This window comes from Meleagris gallopavo, chromosome 3, assembly GCF_000146605.3.
Source record: "Meleagris gallopavo isolate NT-WF06-2002-E0010 breed Aviagen turkey brand Nicholas breeding stock chromosome 3, Turkey_5.1, whole genome shotgun sequence".
NCBI classification, from domain to species: Eukaryota; Metazoa; Chordata; class Aves; order Galliformes; family Phasianidae; genus Meleagris; species Meleagris gallopavo.
Window position 1 is genome coordinate 55288238 of NC_015013.2, and position 13930 is coordinate 55302167.

A 13930-nucleotide genomic window follows, 5' to 3' on the forward strand; every position below is an offset into this window, starting at 1 on the left:
TGGCTCCGCTGGTGGCTCCCCACCACCCGTCTGCCTGGCAGTGCCAGCGCGGCCATTCGTTTTTCCTCAGGTACTACTGCTGTTATCATTATCATCGTCATTATTAGTGCTCATTGCCATCAAGCCAGAGATAAACACAAACTTTAAGCCGTTTCCTCAACGTGTGAAACAACTGCCTTTCATAGGACATAAAGACTAAAAGATGCTTCAGCTCTCTTAGAGTATGTCATAAAGACCACAAACGCGTGTTTTTTGGCATTGTTACTAAATCATAGCTTACTAATTGCAGACATGAAGCTAAAATCCCGTGCCAATGCTTTGCAGCATATGGAAGTGCGACGTGTGAGACGTTTGCTTAAATAAATGATGCAAGAAGAAAATGTGTCTGTGATCAGTTGCTTACAGCCCAATTGATTACCAAGCTGGAAAACTCGTGCTTCACTTCAAAGAGTACTAAATGGGTCCCATAAAATATCAATCCCAATTTAGTTGCCATCATTTGCTGCATGTAGTGCTATTAAATGTAGCAGTATGGGTTATGGAGTAAAAGTATCAAGCTGAAAATTTCTTTTGTAAAAGAGAGGAGAAGAAGAGAGAAGAACAATATCTCACTAGATTTATAACACACAAAAATTTAAAGGGCAATCCAAGCTGAACAAAATGTGCAGAAGGAGAAAGAGCTGTGCAGACAGCATTAGGGCAAGTAAATGGCACCAAAAAGAAACATCCACTGTAAATTAAGACTTAGGCAAAGGAATAAAGAAAATGAACAGAGGCTGAGGCACTACACTGAGAACATCTACACGACTTGGCTGTCTTCACCTTTCTTAAATTTCACTTTTTTTTTATAATTGCCTACTACTATAATTATCAGTATTCATAAAGTACATGGTGCAAAGGAAGTTCTTTTTATTTGAATGTTATAATCCCATACCACCTAATTCGCAAGAGTACTTTTCAATTGTGATAAGACTGCTAATTGCTTACTTATTATTAGCAAATGCAAAGATCTTTTGAAACCTCAGGAATATGAAGTACTTAAGTGCCCAATAGTTTTCATTTAATTGTTTCAATAGCATGCTCTCACAGAAGTAATACCAGTGTGGTATTACTGTCTAAGACTCCCTATTTACATCATTAGAATGACAGAAACTGCTTTTTCCTGCCAATGGGGACAGTTGGCCAGACAGGCATTTTGCACAGCCAGTGGTTTTTGCTGGAGCAATCTGGGTTTTATTTCCACCGACTACCAACAGACAAGGTATGAAACAGCAGAGAAGAGCTTATTTCAACAGATGCAGAAGAATCACTGAATAACTTGGGAAACATGACAAATGTATATCTCATGTGAACCTGTAATGATCCTGACAACATTAACTTTTTTGGTTAATTTCCATCCTACAAGAAGAACTCTTTCAAGAAATACTCACCTTAGAGAAAGATAATATAAGGATATGCACATTTTCTAAGAAAACTGCATCTATAGGTATCTATAACCATAACTACTATCAGTGTTAGTCTTAAAAATTTACTTACAGTTAACAATAACATAAAAGTTGTGTATGTGGATGCATTGTGGATGCATTTTTACACAACAAACTCCCTGAGACTGTCCTATGATCAGCTGGCGAAGACCATATCTTGTGTGAGAACAGCTTTTCCTTGTACCAGAAAAGCTCAACATCTGTTAATAGCCCGTTAGAGACTTCTGAGTTTCTTCTACCCACTCTTGCTGAAAATCTATTTCAATGACATTTCATTACTATGAAAGACTGAAGACAGATGCAGATTTACACATACAGGGAGAGTGGGGGAGAATGGGTTCAGCAAATGAGTTGGTGGTTAGGGTTACATAAATTATGCCTTTAGGCATTAGCCTTTAATCTTGGAGTCCGTCAATTGTAGATAAACAAATATCCAGAAAATTACATGTAGCTCCCTATTCTAATAGCTGAAACTCTTGATAGATAACATAGCTGAGCTCATATCCTTGTGCCATGCAAATATATTGACTGTTTCACTCTCCTGCATGCTAGTCCAATGCTCTAGCTACGAGGCTGTCAGTCCATTTAGCCTGTTCTTATTGTGTGCAACCAGTAATGCATTTATTCTCACCTAGAACCTTTTCATTTCTTCTTTATAACAGAATACAGCAACTTTTCTCCATCAAAATTATGACCACAGATAATTCAGTTAAAGCAATAAAGTTTTCTTTTCTTAGGGAAAATAAATAAAATAAAAAAAACTAGCAGCATTATGAAATCCACACCCTCCTAATGCTGCATGTGTGAGCCATACAGCATCATTTCAGAAATCACAACATCACAGAACAATGTTTCAAAGACTTTGACAACTGCAGAGATAAATCCTGGTTCCAAGAAAATGAAGGTCTAGGTTTCACAGAAAGGTCTATTGAATATCAAGAATCAGAATGAGGTATTCTCCTTTCTCCTCTACAGAAAAACTAAGGTTACCTCTTGTCAACTTCTCCTCTGTAATTTGAAATATCAACCGTCCTGAAAATTCCAGACCAACTTTTAGGAAAAGAGCAGGATGAAAAAAAGAGTCAAGAGCCATTCTTCTGCAGTAGAGGTGACACTCCAAATGTTGTATATACTCTGAACAACACAAGAATGAACCATCTGAAAACAGAAAAACCTCAGGCAAAGGTCTCTGTCCTTGTACCTTTGTTTTCCCCAGGGAAAAAATAAAATAAAATAAAACAGTGAGAACTCAAGACCGCAGGAAAAAGTTACATTCCTGGATGTCTGTGTCTTGAGGGGGGTGTGGAAAACCTGGTAACTAGTTCTTATAATCAGATTTTCTCTTTTGTACGGCTGTGGCAACAAAAATACCAGGGTCCTTGGCAGTTCACTGCCATTGCTGTGCTTAACCCGGCCTTGGCACTCTCAAAAGCCTCTCTCCCTCACACACACACACACACACACACACACAGTTGTAGGTGAAGGTTTTCTTTCGTAGATGTTGCCATGGAAGCTTCTTAGTAACCCTGCTATGATAAGCCTTTACTATGCAATTACCAGGGTTTGGCTCAAGAAGTCTATAGTCCCTCAGCACTGTCATAAATCTGAAGATTTGTGGTGTGTTCCAGTTGACCCTCAGATTACATGCCCATAGTTGCCTTGGCATGTTAGCTCTACATTCAGACTGCTGGCTTTCCTGTGTCACCTGTTGTCCCTGTCATTCCTACTTTGCAGCTGTGACTTTATGCCATAGGTTAATGTGTTATACCAAGCATATCTTTCTAAAGGAGGAAATAATGGAATACAATAGATGTTTATTGATAAACTGTGATAACTCAATTCTGTGCATCTAAGGTAACCTAATGATCATCAGATTAAATAGTAATCCTATCTATATAACATTTATTTTCTACGAGACTATTTCTTCTGTAATTTGTTTCAATGAATTGGAGGGCAGTTTTATTTAGCATTATTCTTTTGCAGATTTTATCACTTGAAAGTGTAAGAACTGAACTGTTTTCAGGTTAATCAATTCTTTTGAAACTTTACATAGTGTGTTATTTTTCTGATTCCAGATCAGAAAGGATGGAAAGTAAAAGCATACCTAAAACCATACCCTGTGGAAATATTAATTCTTAGCATTTCACACTACATGCAGATTCAGCAGATTAGTGTCTTCCATAGACTGAACATGTCTCTTTTCCCTGCAGGGGGATAGAATCATAGATTCCTTAGAATCAGAAAAGACCTTTGAAACCTATCTAGTCCACCACCCCTGCAATGAACAGGGTCACCTACAGCTAGATCTGCTGAGACTCATCCAGCCTGACCCTGACTGTCCCCAGGAACAGGACTTTCACCACATCTCTGGGTAATCTGTTCCAGTGCCTCACCACCCTCACTGAATGGGTGGATATGAAAAATGTGTTAAAATATGGACTGATGGAAATTTGACTGATAAAAATAATAAAAAAAAAAAGGCCTCTTGGTTCTACCACTTTACAACAGAAGAATTTACTAGCCAGTATGGACAAGAATAACTTCAGAAATTTAGCAACAGTAGTACTAATGGCTTACCACAAGTGCCAGTTTTAAAAGATTGTTTTCACAAATAAAAAAATACATGTATCTAGTTGATAATTAGTACTGCTATAATGTATTGCTATTTTCCACTGAAACATACAAATAACAAGTAATTACAACAACTATAAGAAAATGTAATTTTCCTTTCTAGTTTCCATTTTACTTCCCATGAATTGCACGTGGTCTAATAAAACTTACCTTTCAGTAAGTCTTTATACATATTTAAAGTTGGAGAAAGATCTCTTAGGACATCGAGACATCATTTTTTCAGTTTTCTGGTTAACATTTAATACTAGCTCTGTTTGTTTATTCATGCAAACTTTCTGCCTTTAGCTTCTGAGGTATATTGGCATAGAAGAAAAGTACTTAAAGCACTTCAGAGAACAATGTTGATCTGTTTGTTTATACCTTAGCTTCTTGCTCAGACACTCCAGACTGACACCAGAAGACTTCAAACATTTTCAAAGTGTCACCTTGAACTAAGAGTATAACTCACATGGAAATTTCTGGAAACAGTACTATGTTGAAAATCATTGAAAATCTCACTGAGCAAGTGTCTTGAGGAGACATGTCAGATCAGGAAGGTGAGATCACCATAGAACCAGCTAGACCTGAGCAGCTCAGCTCAACACAACTGAGGAGAAACAAGGAAAGGGAGGGAAGGATGGGTATCAGACTGGATAGAATGGACAAAAGAGGAGACAGAGGCTGACAAAAGCATCTGGCTTTTAGCCTTTGCTTGAAATAAGAACTAATACTACAGATACAACATGGAAAAACTGATTTCCAATGACAATATCATGAGAATGATTGCAGCTTAGGAAAACAGCTTATGATTTTTTGTACTGTGAACAGAAACAGTAAAAATAACAGTTTTTTTTTCAATTATACTTTTCCTTCCTATTCAACTTCAGCATTTCTTTCTTAGTATTTCCTTATTTTTAGTTCTCACTTAGCACACAATAGTTGAATAACATAATAAACCTAGCTGAAAATATAAAGGTTTGCATATTTCCCCAAGATTTTCCAAAATCCAAATATAAGACAGAAGTTCTCAGAAGTTTTGTTTCATTCAGCATGGAGTAACTCAATATATACTATATATTTAGGAGGAAGGTTTATCTGAAGTGGTCAAACAGATGAACTGGAAGTGGAGTGGAAGATACTGGGACAGATTAAGTGATTCCAGACATGGTAAGAGCTGTTTCTGAAAAACAAGAAAAGTATACAATCACAGAGTGGCCTCAGTCAACGTTGGGAAATCTGAAAAGGAACTTGTATGAATTTGATAGGTATAGGCAGGAAAAACCACCAGGATGGACTAAACTGTCAGGCATAGCTTTTCTTAAGCGACACTGAAAAGATCTGAAGATTTAAACTCCTACACAAGCTTCGTCTGTAATCAAGACCCTCAGACTCATCAGTGTTGTTAACACAGCCTACTATTCTCCCTGGTCTTGGTAAATTTCCTTTTACTGAGCACTTTTTCTCTCTGTTAAGCCATTTTACAGGCTATCCAGCCTTTTCTTCTGTAAGTATTGTTCAGCAGGACAACTCACGAGGAAAAAATGTTCAATAATCACATTCATGTTTCCTTTTTATCTCAGAAGCTCATAGATTTTTTTTCACATCACTGCAAAGCAGATGAGTAAATTAACTTCTTTTATAATATTTTATAGGTTTATTATAAAGGTGCTTTTAAAAATCCTGTAAAAAAATTGAAATTAGATTTGAAAAAGAAAATTATCCTCTCAAGTCCTGCTTACTTTTTTTTTTTTTTTTAATCAATTTTGCTGCCCTGATGCCTACAGGTACTCAGCAGTGTGACCAACACTATCCTGGTTATCCAGTGCGGTTAATTTGTTATTGAAATAAACTTCTTTTTTGTCATTAGCAAAACAAAGATTTGTTCAGGAAATCTACCCTGGATTGAAGGCTTGTTTTCCCTCCCTCTTGCTTTCCCTCCCCCCTTTTTTCCCCTCAGGACTCTGCAGTTTTTGGTCCAAAGTAATTGGAGAAGAGAACAGTCACTACTTCACAAACTGACTACATAGTTCCAGTACAGGATAGATAAAACTGAGGTAAGAAAAGCTACGGAAAAAGAGATGAAAAATTTCAAAATTTTCCAGCTAACAGAAAAACACCCATTGGCTGCTTTACCATCATGACCAGTATCTGAATAATCTCCATTATTTATGTGTTCTAGAAAACACAGAAATGTTTAACAAGAGAGAGGTGGAAAATTTTTACATTTAATTATACCTTAACTGCTTATCCTGTTTGGTTTTTGTTTGTTTGTTTTTTTAATATAGTAACTTTAGACAGCATTTCATCTAGCTCTTACGTGGACAACCTCACATTTAAGATTCCACAAGACGAGTTTGGTGAATTGCTTGGAAGGACACTTACATTGACACTGGTATGCTTATATTTAAACCTACAAAAAATAACAACTATTTGTAACTCTCTATTGAAAATAACGTTTAGTGTGAAATTATATTGTTTTTAATTTTAAAGACTACTATGCTTGTTTGATTAATACAGTATTTAATATTTGAAAGGAAGAGCAAGGATGGATATCCAGTGGTATCTTTAAAAACCAGAAAAATGTATGTATAACAAATATTTATTTTGTAATAAGGCTAACTTAACATTCATGCCTAATCTAGAATGCAAAGCTATAAACCCATATAATATACATACCTATGTAGGTTGCTCAAGAAGTAATGGCTCCTATTTATTTCTATGGAAACTACAACAGATACAAAGAGCACAATAACAGTATTTGACAGAGCAAATTTCCAGCTACAAAATACTCCTCAATGTAGTCACCAGCATTAGCTACGCATATTCACCAGCAATCAGCAAGAGCCTGCATGCCACACTCATAAGAATCTGTACCATTAGAGGTGACCTGCTGTTTCTGTCATCTCTGCTGAAACACCACCCACCGCCTCTCTGTGCTCACTTCCACAGCTCAATCTCCGTAAAAGTTCAGCAAGCATCAATGAATGTCAGTGCATGCAATGTGTTCTGCATGGAGGAATTTAATGACACTCCTTTGCTTCATACACATTTCCATATCAGATACCATTCTTTCAGACTGCCCCTCTGCTGCCATCTGTCACCCAGCAACAAAATGCAACAGCATATTAGCAAGAAGGTTCAACCTCTAATGCCATACCACCAAACACATCTCTGACATTGTGAGCCAATATAATAAAATAGGAGGCATTATGTTCAGAGTAGCTCATAGTAGTTTATAGCTGTTCTAAAAAGATGACATATTCCCAGTCTAGAGAAAAACGCAGAGCAAGATGTTGATACTGAAGTTAATCAACATGTCATTCCCAGAGAACCACTCCATCACAGACTTAGAGGCAGTAATGGATTGGTAAATACTCACTGTTCCAAGTAAATAAATGATGCTGAAACCAACATTTGGAAAGCACAGATTTATTAAACGCTTAATCATACAGGGCATTTTCAAGTGTACTTACTTTGGAAGGAATTAGGCATACGTACTTATTTGTTAGTACTTTCACAATATATTAATAAAAGAGGGCACTATGCCCCAGATAACAAACTTAAGTCAAGTCAGGTCAGTGGTCAACATGGAAACCTTTAAAAGCTCATCAATACATAAAATAAGCTGTGCTAGTAGTACTGGAACAGTTCCTGACCTGTGTAAAACCGTTTTCAGCCTCCTAAGTGAGAACACCTATATGGCTCCTAATGTTTGCTCTCTTGTCTGCTTAATAGTCTAATTTCAAACTCATTCACATCTGACTTTATTATTTTTCTTTTTACAAGCAGGGTTAAAACTGTTCAATGGGTCTAAAAGTCATTAGGAGACACAGGGAGAGGGATATTTAATTCTTTAATTTTTAACCTAAAAACTATATATTTAATCTGATACCTTCTGTACTGTAGACATTCTGCAGCAAAATAAGAATATAGTACCACCAATCATGACATGGTTTCACCATTAATCAGTAGTATGCAACTGGGATTTAAAAGAAGATAGTATTTTGGAAATGGCGCTGCACTATTGTTTGGTTTCAATAGAGTCAAGATTTCATAAGAAGAAATTGGTCCTATAGAGGTTAAAATGCATAGGAATTTTTCCCATTTCATGAGAAACTCCCTACAGTGGAGATGCGAGTTATAGCAACAGTAGAAGCTCCCTTGGTTTGCTCAGCCCAGAGAAGAAGAGCTGAGGGGAGGCCTCATAGCAGCTGCAGCTCCTCCCAGGGAGCGGAGGGGCAGCATTGAATAGGGCTCTGCTGATAGGGTCTAAGGGAATAGCATGACATTGTGACACGGAAGGGTCATGTTGAATATCAGGAAAAGGCTTTTCACCAGAGGATCGCCAAGCACTGAAACAGATTTTCCAAGGCAGAGGTCACACCCCAAGCTTCTGGAGTTCAAGAAGCAACTGGACAACATTCTCAGACATGCGGTCCTGTGTGGAGCCAGGAGTTGGACTCAATAATCCTTGTGGGTCCTTTCCAATTCAAGATATTCTATGGTTCTATTATTTTATGATTCTAGCTTCCAGCAATGACTGGGAGATCTATTTTCTTGATAAGTGCAAGCTAGTGACAGTTTGTAGCATAAATGCTGATTCATCACTTCTGCCTTACAGAAGAGGAAGATGAAGAATGTTTGAACACAGGAGATGGAAATGGAGAATCACTGAGAAAGAGAATTAACGTGAAACAAATGAAGGCCTCAAAGGCAAGCATAGTGAAAAACAAATAAACAGTCCATAATTAACAATATGCGTCAACAAATACCTAGCTGAAGTTTTAGCCCAGCCAGGACTAGTTTAATAGAGGAAACTACTTCAAGATAGAGGTTTTTTTCAAATTAAAACATAACCAGTGAAGAGCAATGTAAGCAACAAGTAGATTAGGGAAAAAAATAAAACTGTTTCAGAAAAAGGAAGAAATCTACAAGCTGGTTCAAAAAAATGAAAGAAATGTATTTTATTGCACCCAGGCTTTGTTTGTGGTTATGAAAGAACAAGATCCTTTCCTCATCTACTGCAGCTACACTGAAATGAAGCAAGGGCACTGAAGAACAGCCAATTTCCATTCAGTGAAGGAAAAGAGATGCTGGCTAATTGTGAATAGGTCAAAACTAGAGAGGAAAGAAACACTAAACAATATGGAAAAGACAAGGGTTTCAGAAACAGGTTTTCTTTTCTCCTGAAGGTGGATTATCTAAAAGAGGCAGGAAGTACAATAATGAGAATGCTTTTGCCCTCTGCAGCTGGGAATGAGCAATGAACTATGTCACAGAGCTGAGTGATTTGAAATAGATGAGAAAACAGTATAAAAAAACCTTACCTCCATTTTTAAGACTGAAGAACAAGACTGAATGACTGATAGCCATTTCTGAGTCTAGAATTTTCATTTATCATCGGTTAGAGTAAGCTAGTGGAGCGTATATCTTCTGAAGAATATATCAGTGCATTCTTCTGCTGGCCTCTTATCTGGACTATCATTTGAGTTACTAATGAGAGAAGCTGAATTTACAAAATTAGTCATATCTTAATAGGTGCATTATACCCTGTTAGCTATCTACTAATTCTTAGAACTTATAAAGTTGTTAGCTCAATTCACTTATAAAAAGCTGCCTGTGGAAACCAAGGAGGTGGGTTACAATTTCCATCAATTTTGGCTCCAGATTTGAATGGTCCACATGAAGAAAACTCAAAGAAATCAGTTGTGGGAAGCCTCTTTGCTTCTGGATGAACCCTGCAGTGAATTTTCCTTTTGTTGACCCAGAATAGCTCACAGAAATCCCAAGAACATGAAACATCACTGCTCCATTACAGCACAGAACATACTATTTCATTAACAAGCCAAAGAGGTCTGATTCTGGGGCACAAAGCCAGGTGGCATCTCCTGCTCTTCACCCAAACCTGCTGCCTTTGAGAATGAACATTTTCTGCAATTCTGCCACACACATGCTTGGCCTGATAAAAAGGTGAAAAAGTTCTTGCACCTTGTTTAATTTCTTGCTCCCTTTTTGCATCAGCTGATATGATACACCCTCAGGGAAAAGTCAAGACTGAGAGAAGCACTGATTCATTTTGTCATAAGGTTTTAACACACTACCTCTGGAGGGCTGAAATCCCACAGATCTGAAAACTTTTTTGTCTTAAGTAAAATTTGATGAGGAAACATTGAAGAAGCTAGTTGCCTTTTTGCTGCCATAGAAAGTTACTAAGCTTCCTAAGAAAAGTATGTATGACATTTTGGCATCCATTCTGCAAGCAGTGAACATTTAGTTCATATGTCAGCCTCTGGTCATCCAAAATGGAATGACAGTGTGAAAAACTAGTATCAGACTATCAGCGTTACCTCGGTTTTAAAATAAATTTTAAAAACAGTAGCAAACAACTTGCAACTTTGAGCTTAACTAAAAGTTTCTTCAGAACATATCTATTCTAAAAAAGTCATATCTTACTCATATCTTCATAAAACAGAATGTTAATTGCTTTCTGCTCAAAAATTTATTTATTTGCTTCCCTGTTTAAACTCCAATTAATTTACTTTGTAATTTTGAAATACATGTTAACATTCATGCTTTTTCAGTCCTACCTAATCAGTTTTGCATTATTTGTCATATTTATACATTTCACAGTACAGATAGTAATTACCATCTACTTTTTATTTTAGTTACATTTACGAAACCTTATTTGTACTAGATTTCTGAGAAGTGTTACAAAACATACTTTTTAAAAAAATAACACATAAGAGATGCTTTATATCTAAATTCATTTTTGAGAATTCAGTAGGAAAGTGGAATCAAGGATTTAAAACAAAGATCATTTTGACAAATGTGTATTACTGTCTTTTTCCTTGACTAGCATTGCTAGAACTATTTAGTATATTGATTAGTTTATTGATTAGATGTTTTTCTAGTTAAGAAAATGAATATAGACTAAGGATTTTTTTTTCTTTTTTTTTCTTTACAAACAGATTTCTAAAGCTAGCAGAAGTCTTGAGACAATCTTAAATCATAGGGGAGAGGGAGTAATCCTCAAGAGTGATGGCAGACTTTCACTGAAAGTATTATTTCTAAAGGGTAATGTATGCAAAAGAAAAAAGAAAATAAATCCTATGAAATATTCTGGAAAGTAAACTGCAGTGACAGACTCTGACAATATAAATTGTGAAGTAAGCAAAATTACATTAAAAAATAAATCACTAAAATTAACTCAGGACACTTTCAAGCCTTAAATCAGGCACTGATTTAAGTTCTGATGCAAATAATTTGCTTCTTGAGTAGCTGATCAAAGAGACCAGAAAGGGCTCACACCAGAGACCCCAGAGACCCCAGAGACATCCCTCAGCTGCAAGCAGTGCCATGCAGAGCCCAGCCTATTCCCTGTTTGCAGGGCAGGACCAGAGCTGCCAGTCTTGAAGCCTAGCACTTACACTGATATTATATTTAGGTGTCTCTGGACGTGTTAAGCTACATCGTGGCCCTAATGACTCTGTTAGAAGCTAATGGGAAGATGAAGAATACTCGTCTCTGCCCACAAACTACTTTTCCTGATTTTAGTGGTAAAGCGCTTAGACACTAAAGCCAACTGCATCAAGGACAGGAACTTCACTTCCAACATGACCTAGTTACTGCTATATTATTGTCACCCAGTATCAATTCATCACATTGGTTTGGATTTCTTAATCAAAGTCCGTAGCATTTTAGATCTCTCCTCTGATATTTATGTGCCAGGAACTTCCAAAGTTACTTTGTGCCAATTTTTCTTCCATATTGCAAATTTTCAATTAATAGAGAAGTGCAATGAGAAGCATTTAACATCCATAACTACCCCCTGCCAATACACAGGCAGCAAGGAAATTTGTTATCTCCCTCTAGCACATGCTACTTCTGTACAGCACGTAGTCACTGAGCCGCTCTCTTTCCCCAGCACAGAGAAATTAAATAAGTCCCAAATTTCAGTTTCAAATGAATATTAAGAATCAAAGCCTGTCCTGTAAAACTGGACTGCCACAGAAGCCTTGTGGCAGTAGCAACTCACAATCATACACGCTTTCAACACCCACAGCAAAGTCAGCCACCACAATGGAAACGGCTACTTAAGTCTAGTTCAGGGGAGTATTGTGAACATCACAGAGTTCATATTCCATATACATCATGGCACCAGCACTCATTTGCAGACAACTTAGCACAACCCAGAAGGAAGATTCTTTTTTCCTGAGCTCTCTCTGTTACAACTGTCACAAATTTCTTATTCACCAAAAAGATCTTTGAATTCCACTTGAGGTTGGGGCACTATTTTAGTGCACTGAGCATTTGCTGTCTGCTCAGTTAGTCCTCCAAAATTCCTCCACAGCTAATGGCAGAACTGCTGATTTTAAACACCAGCAAGGCTGGCTGGCCAGATACTGAAGATGGCTACTAAATCAGGAAGTCACAGGTTAATTTTCTTAAATCTACAACAATAAATCATGAGCTGGTTGTCCAGGTTGGATGCAACTTTAAACAATCTGGTCTAGGGAGAAACATCTGTGTCCATGGCAGGGGTTTGGAACTTTACTTGCACTTTAAAGGTTCTTCCAACCCAAACCATTTTATCATTCTATATGAAATCGCGTCATTCACTTAAAGGCTGCACTTCAGAGAAGAACTCAGTTCAAATATTAGATCACTCTGAAGAAAAGCCCAGGCTATAAACAGAATGACTGACACTAACTTTTCTAGAACAAAGTATTGCTGTTACACCGATGTACAGTCAGTTGGATTCCAAAGAGTGCCTAACTGAATCATACTTCTGTAGCTACGGGAGCAATAACAATGTTATAAGTTTAAGGATTTCTATTAGTTCTTGATGAATGAATTTGCATATATCCACTATAAACATGAGTGCTTTGTTTTTTTGCTTCCTTTAAAATGTGAACAATCACATTGTTCTATTTGATCAGACAAGTACTTCACACCTGTAGACTCGTACTGTTATTCTCTAACTTGATATTAAAGTTATTTTTAATATGGAAGAAAAAATGAGAACTGACATTCCTTCCTCCTGAGAAATACACATCTGTTCAGTACACAATAGATTCTGATGCTATGCATGAAAAAAATTATATTCACTGCTCCAAATGATAGCCCTCCACAGTGAATAAGTATATTTACTGTTCCAAGGACATTATTGTCCTACAGGGCACAAAGAAGTTATTGGCATTTCACAGACACCTGTTTTTATCCTTCCCCCAACTGGGGTATACTCTGTCTGGAGAGAATGAAGGAAGGTCAGCTGATCTTACTGATCTATTAAAATTAACTGTGAAAAATTCCACTCAATATACCTATTTAACTGCATGGAAAAGTTATCTTATTTCTGTTTATTTTCCCTTAAAATTCATCTTGAGAAACAAAATGTTTTTGAGAAGTAAAATGTTATGACAATTTCAAAGTACATCAGGACATATCTACAGTTGAATGTAAGAATTGGCATTTTGGATTAAAATTATTATTTTGTTGTTGCTGTTGGGAGATAAAATATATGAAATATCTCCACGCAGTTTCTTCCTTTCACTGTATTTGGAGTACACCTCAAGTTCATAAAACAAGAATGGCTCTATTGATTTTCATGGTAATTGTGTCTCAATAAAATGTGCATCAATTGAGAAACAGGCAGTTTTGTTAACCACCTGCACCTTGGAGACTCAACAAAAACTGGAAAAGTAGGATGAGTTTATATTTTTTCCCCCTTCAGACCAGGAATAAACATTCTTTAGATGAAATCTCACCCTTGGTTATAGTTCAGCAGTTCCCATATCCTTACTATCTGTTTTTGGAGACAGCTATAACACCATCAG